Source organism: Schistocerca gregaria, chromosome 2, assembly GCF_023897955.1.
Source record: "Schistocerca gregaria isolate iqSchGreg1 chromosome 2, iqSchGreg1.2, whole genome shotgun sequence".
Taxonomy (NCBI): Eukaryota; Metazoa; Arthropoda; class Insecta; order Orthoptera; family Acrididae; genus Schistocerca; species Schistocerca gregaria.
Genome location: NC_064921.1, coordinates 618,916,863 through 618,923,228, shown reverse-complemented (window position 1 = coordinate 618,923,228; position 6,366 = coordinate 618,916,863). Strand labels below are relative to the sequence as shown.

Genomic DNA, 6,366 nt, shown 5'->3' with positions numbered 1-6,366 from the left:
TTTCCATCTGAGTTCTTGATATTCATGCAAGTGGTTCTTTTTTCTCGAAAGGCCTCTTTAATTGTCCTGTAGGCAGTATCTATCTTACCCCTAGTGATATGCGCCTCTACATCGCCGGCCGCGGTGGTCAAGCTGATCTAGGCGCGCAGTCAGGAACCGCGCGACTGCTACGGTCGCAGGTTCGAATCCTGCCTCCGGCATGGATGTGTGTGATGTCCTTAGGTTAGTTAGGTTTAAGTAGTTCTAAGTTCTAGGAGACTGATGACCACAGATGTTAAGTCCCATAGTGCTCAGAGCCATTTTTGAGCCTCTACATCCCTACATTTGTCCTCTAGCTATCCCTCTTAGCCAGTTTGCACTACCTGTCGATCTCATTTTTGCGTCGTTTGTATTCCTTTTTGCCTGCTTCGTTTACTGCATTTTTATATTTTATCCTTTCATCAGTTAAATTCAATAACTCTTCTGTTACCCAAGGATTTCTACTAGCCCTCGTCGTTTTACCTACTTGATCCTCTGCTACCTTCAGTATTTCATCTCTCAAAGCTACCCATTCTTCTCCTACTTTATTTCTGTCCCCCATTCTTGTCAATCGTTCCCTAATGCTCTCCCTGAAGCTCTCTACAACCGCTGGTTCTTTCAGTTTATCCAGGTTCCATCTCCTCAAATTCTCGCCTTTTTGCAGTTTTTTTCAGTTTTAATCTACAGTTCACAACCAATAGATTGTGGTCAGAGTCCCCATGTGCCCCTGGAAATGTCTTACAATTTAAAATCCGGTTCCTGAATTTCTATCTTATCATTATATAATCTGAGACCTTCCAGTAGGGCCAGGGTTCTTCCATGTGTACAACCTTCTTTCATGATTCTTGAACCAAGTGTTAGCTATGATTGAGTTATGCTCTGCGCAAAATTCTACCAGACGGCTTCCTCTTTCATTTATTGCCCCCAATCCATATTCACCTACTACGTCTGCTTCTCTTCCTCTCCCTACTGTCGAATTCCACTTACCCATGACTATTAAATTTTCGTCTCCCTTCTCTACCTGAATAATTTCTTTTATCTCATCATAAATTTCATCAGTCTCTTCGTCTTCTGCGGAGCTAGTTGGCATATAAACTTGTACTACTGTGGTAGGCGTGGGCTTCGTGTCTGTCTTGGCCCACAATAATGCGTTCACTATGCTGTTTGTAGTAGCTTACCCGCATTCCTATTTTCCTATTCATTATTAAACCTACTCCCGCATTACCGCTATTTGATTTTGTGTTAATAATCCTGTAGTTACATGAACAAAAGTCTTGTTCCTCCTGCCACAGAACTTCACTAATTCCCACTATATCTAACTTTAACCTATCCATTTCCCTTTTTAAATTTTCTAACCTACCTGCCCGATTAAGGGATCTGACCCGTAAAACGCAGCTTTCTTTCTCCTGATAACAACGTCCTCCTGAGTAGTCTCCTCCCGGAGATCCAGAGTATTTTACCCAAGAGGACGCCATCATCATTTAACCATACAGTAAAGCTGCATGCCCTCTGGAAAAATTACGGCTGTAGTTTCCCCTTGCTTTCAGCCGTTCGCAGTACCAGAACAGCAAGGCCGTTTTGGTTAGTGTTACAAGGCCAGATCAGTCAATCATCCAGACCGTTGCCCCTCTTCAGGATGAACACGTTTGTCTGGCCTCTCAACAGATACCCCTCCGTTGTGGTTGCACCTACGGTACGGCTATCTGTATTGCTAAGGCACGCAAGTCTCCCCACCAACGGCAAGGTCCATGGTTCTTGGTGGTGAGGGGGGGGGGGGGGGGCTCCTTACTTAGCTTTCATGTATCGCGAATCTCTTGCCCAGCACAAAGCCCTAAGAGACTGAAAAAAAGTGTCAGAACGTAAGAAGAGTAAAAGAATGGAAACGCAAAATTACAGACCAATATGCTTAACATCAGATTCATGCAGAAAGATTGAACATATTCTCAGTTCGAGTACAATAAATTTCTTTAGAGGCGGAAAAGCTTCTGTCCACAGATCAGCACGGATTCAGAAAGCGTCGCTCATGATAAACTTGGCTTACCCTTTTCGCATATCATGTCCTGTGAACTATGTACGAGGGTTGGAACTTAAAAAGTGGCAACTACTTATTTACAACCGATGCAAAGAGTTACATGTTTGCACCTGTTTCTGTCCTTCAGAGTAGTCACCAGCGTTATGTAGAACCCGTTGCCAGCGATGTGGAAGGCGTAGTATACCGTTAGCAGATCCTGTTCTGTTTACGGTGCGAATGGAGCGGTCTACTACCTGTCAAATCTCTGGAACAGTTCTGAAGCGAATGCCACGAAGTGGTTCCTTCATCTTCGGAACCAAATCAAAGTCACAAGGACTTAAGTCCAGGGAGTATGGTGAATGGTACTGTACTTCCCAGTCCCACAGAGCGAACAGAGCAGCCACAGCTTGCGCTGTATGCGCCCGCGCATTGTCGTGCAAAATGATGGGTGGGTTGCGCAGAAAGTGCCGCCGCTTCTTTCACATAGCTGGCCGCAGGTGATGCTCCTAAAACTAACAGTATACTGTGCATTGACGGTCTGCCGTGGAGAAACGTAATGCGTTAGGATAACACCATCACAGTCGTACACGAGAATCATCATAACTTTAGACCGCTCCATTCGCACCATCAACAGAACAGACTCTGCTAACGGTATACTACGCCTTCCACATCGCTGGCAATGGGCTCTACACAACGCTGGTGACTACTCTGAAGGACGGTAACAGGTGCAAACACACAATTCTTTTGTATCGGTTGTGAATAAACAGTTGCCACTATTTAAGTTCCAACCCTCGTATGAAGGGCAACAGGTGTATTAAATACTTCTAGGTTTCCGGAAAGCATTTGACGCAGTCCTCGCTGCCCACAGTTAATGAAGGTATAAGCGTACGGATTAGGTTCCCCGGTGTGTGAGTGGCTCGAAGAATGCTTAAGTAATAGAACCCAGTACATTGCCCTCGACGGCGAATGTATCGTCAAGCATGACCCAGGGAAGTGTGACATGTCTAATTATTTTCTTTATACACTGAAGAGCCAAAGAAACTGGTATACCTGCCTATTATCGTATATGCTCCCCGCGAGCACGCAGAAGTGCCTCAACACAGCGTGAACAATCTATGCTAACGTGCATCGTCCATGGATTTACTGCTGTAAGAAAATGATGACAGATGCGTCGCCGAGTGGCTCACAGACCTTTTGTTAACTGTAGATATTCTGCAAGCGCCTATCAGTGTTCGTGACGTCTAGTTTTCCGCTAAAAGAAAGTCTATGACAGCTCTCTGCTTGGAACGGACCTCCTTCACAGAAGCCATTTTGAAGGCTACGTTTAGCGTCGCCACCAATAGGAACTTCATGAAACTATAGGGACTGCTGCGGGAATATTCCACGATGTCCCACAAAAAATTCAGTATTTTTTCAACCGAAATTGGCTGATAAAAATATATGATGCATTACTAATTGAACGCTCCCCTTATAAGACTGCTCAGACTATCTTTCAAGTGCTATAATTTTTGTGTAAATTATTTGATTATGTAAGTTCCTAGACTGAAAAGGTACGATGGTCGCTGTGAGTTGGTGTGTATTCTTACAGAACGTAGGTAACTATTATAACAAATATCAATATGGTCACGTTAACGTTAGTTAAACCGAAGCATAAATTTCCTTTACTTTACGTCCATGGTAACAACCATTTTGTCAAGAAATTACCGGTTTCGGTATAATGACTATCTTCGGAAACCGGTGATCTGTGACAAAAAGTTTGTGACCGTAGACGTAAAGTAAAGGAAATTTGTTCTATATTCGGTTCACTGTTTAATTCGCGACAATGTCTCAGCTTGTAAAACCGAAGCATGTTAGTAGTACCAGGCGCAGATAGAGTGTGCTATTCTGAGGGATGTTTTTACTGTCATTCTTCCCCTTCCTCCCAAGCAAAAGCACCATATATAATGTGCCACATATGTCTAGAATTAAATAAATCTAAACTCCTCCCGCACGGGCCATGAAGGCCCAAAGGTACCGAGTGGCCGCTGTGTCATCCTCAGCCCATAGGCGTCAGTGGATGCGGATGTGGAGGGGCATGTGGTCAGCACACCGCTCTCCCGGCCGTATGTCAGTTTCCGAGACCGGAGCCGCTACTTCTCAGTCAAGTAGCTCCTCAGTTTGCCTCACAAGGGCTGAGTGCACCCCGCTTGTCAACAGCGCTCGGCAGACCGGATGGTCACCCATCCAAGTGCTAGCCCAGCCCGACAGCGCTTAACTTCGGTGATCTGACGGGAACCGCTGTTACCACTTCGGCAAGGCCGTTGACCTAGAATTAAATAATAATAGCAAATATTTTAATATAATCATAATTTCGTTACATCAGTGATTAGTGCAGTGGTTTTGGTTTTTATATTTTGGGGGCATATGACCGACATAATCGTATCAGCCAGATCATCGACTGAATTATAGATACTTGGTGTAATTGAGACAGCAGTAGTGCATTGTCTATTTTAGGTGCTTTCTTGGTAACTCTAATAATTTACTGATGGACTCGACTAATGTCTGAATTGGTGCTAGAGGGAATTGTTCCCATGAATCCTGCAGGACTGTCCATAAATCCGTAAGAGTACGAGGGGGTGGAGATCTCTTCTGAACAGCACATTGCAAGGCATCTCAGATACGCTCAAGAATGTCCATGTCTAGGGAGTTTGGCGGCCAGCGGAAGTATTTAAACTCAGAGAAGTATTTCTGGAGCCACTCTGTAGAAATTCTGGACGCGTGGGGTGTCGCACTGCCCTTCTGGAATTGCCCAGGTCCGTCAGTACGCTGGCCGTGCGGTTCTAGGCGCTTCAGTCTGGAACCGCGCGACCGCTACGGTCGCAGGTTCGAATCCTGCCTCGGGCATGGATGTGTGTGATGTCCTTATGTTAGTTAGGTTTAAGTAGTTCTAAGTTCTAGGGGACTGATGACCTCAGATGTTAAGTCCCCTAGCGCTCAGAGCCATTTTTGAACAGTCGGTACGCACAATGGACATTAATGGATGCAGGTGATAAGACAGGATGCTTACGTGCGTGTCACGTGTCAGAGTCGTATCTAGACGTGTCAGGGGTCCCAAATCAGTCCAACTGCACACGCTGCACACCATTACAGAGCCTCCAAGAGTTTGAACAGTCTCTGCTAACATGCAGCGTCCATGGATTCATGAGGCTGTCTCCATACCCGTAAACGTCCGTTCCCTCGATACAGTCTGAAAGGAGACTCGTCCGATCAGCAACATGTTTCCAGTCATCAACAATCCAATATCGAGGTTGACCGGCCCACGTGAGGCGTAAAGCTCTGTGTCGTACAGTCATGAAGCGTAGACGAGTGGGCCTTCGGCTCCAAAAGCCTAGATCGATGGTTCGTGGAATGGTTCGCAGGCTGACACTTGTTGATGAGCAAGCATTGAAATCTGCATCAATTTGCTGAAGGGTTGCACTTTTGATACGTTGAACGATTCTCTTCAGTTGTCTTTGATCCCGTTCTTGCAGGACGTTTTTCCAGCCGCAGCGATGTCGGAGATTTGATGTTTTACCGGATTCCTGATATTCATCTTACACTCATGAAATGGTCGTATGGGAAAATCCTCACTTCATCGCTACCTCGGAGATGACTGTGTCCCATCGCTCGTGCGCCGACTCTAACACCACGTTCAAACTCACTTAAATCGTGATAACCTGCCATTGTAGCTGCAGTAACCGATCTACCAGCTGCGCCAGACTCTAGTTGTCTTACATAGGTGTTGTAGGTAGGCTGTTTAGGTTTTCTTATTGGTAACGCCGCTTAGCGCTCGGTATGAAAAATCACTGGCTGTGCTGTGCGCAATCTGTGTTTAGTTTGCATTGTTGTCTGCCATTGTAGTGTCGGGCAGCGGCAGCTGGATGCTAACAGCGCATAGCGTTGCGCAGTTGGAGGTGAGCCGCCAGCAGTGGTGGACGTGGGGAGAGAGATGGCGGAGTTTTGTAATTTGTAAGACTGGATGTCATGAACTATCATATATATTTTGACTATTAAGGTAAATACACTGTTTGTTCTCTATTAAAATCTTTCATTTGCTAACTATACCTATCAGTAGCTAGTGCCTTCCTTAGTTAGAATCTTTTATTTAGCTGGCAGTAGTGGTGCTCGCTGTATTGCAGTAGTTCGAGTAACGAAGATTTTTTGTGAGGTAAGTGATTTGTGAAAGGTATAGGTTAATGTTAGTCAGGGCCATTCTTTTGTAGGGATTATTGAAAGTCAGATTGCGTTGCGCTAAAAATATTGTGTGTCAGATTAAGCACAGTCGTGTATAATTTTACAAAGGGTACGTTTCATATGTC

The 6,366-nt window shown here is 45.1% G+C and overlaps 1 pseudogene; it reads right to left on the bottom strand.

Moving 5' to 3' along the window:
• Positions 1–4,216: 4,216 nt before the first annotated feature.
• LOC126337230 (5S ribosomal RNA) lies at positions 4,217–4,334 on the bottom strand (annotated as a pseudogene).
• Between the last annotated feature and the right edge of the window lie 2,032 nt (positions 4,335–6,366).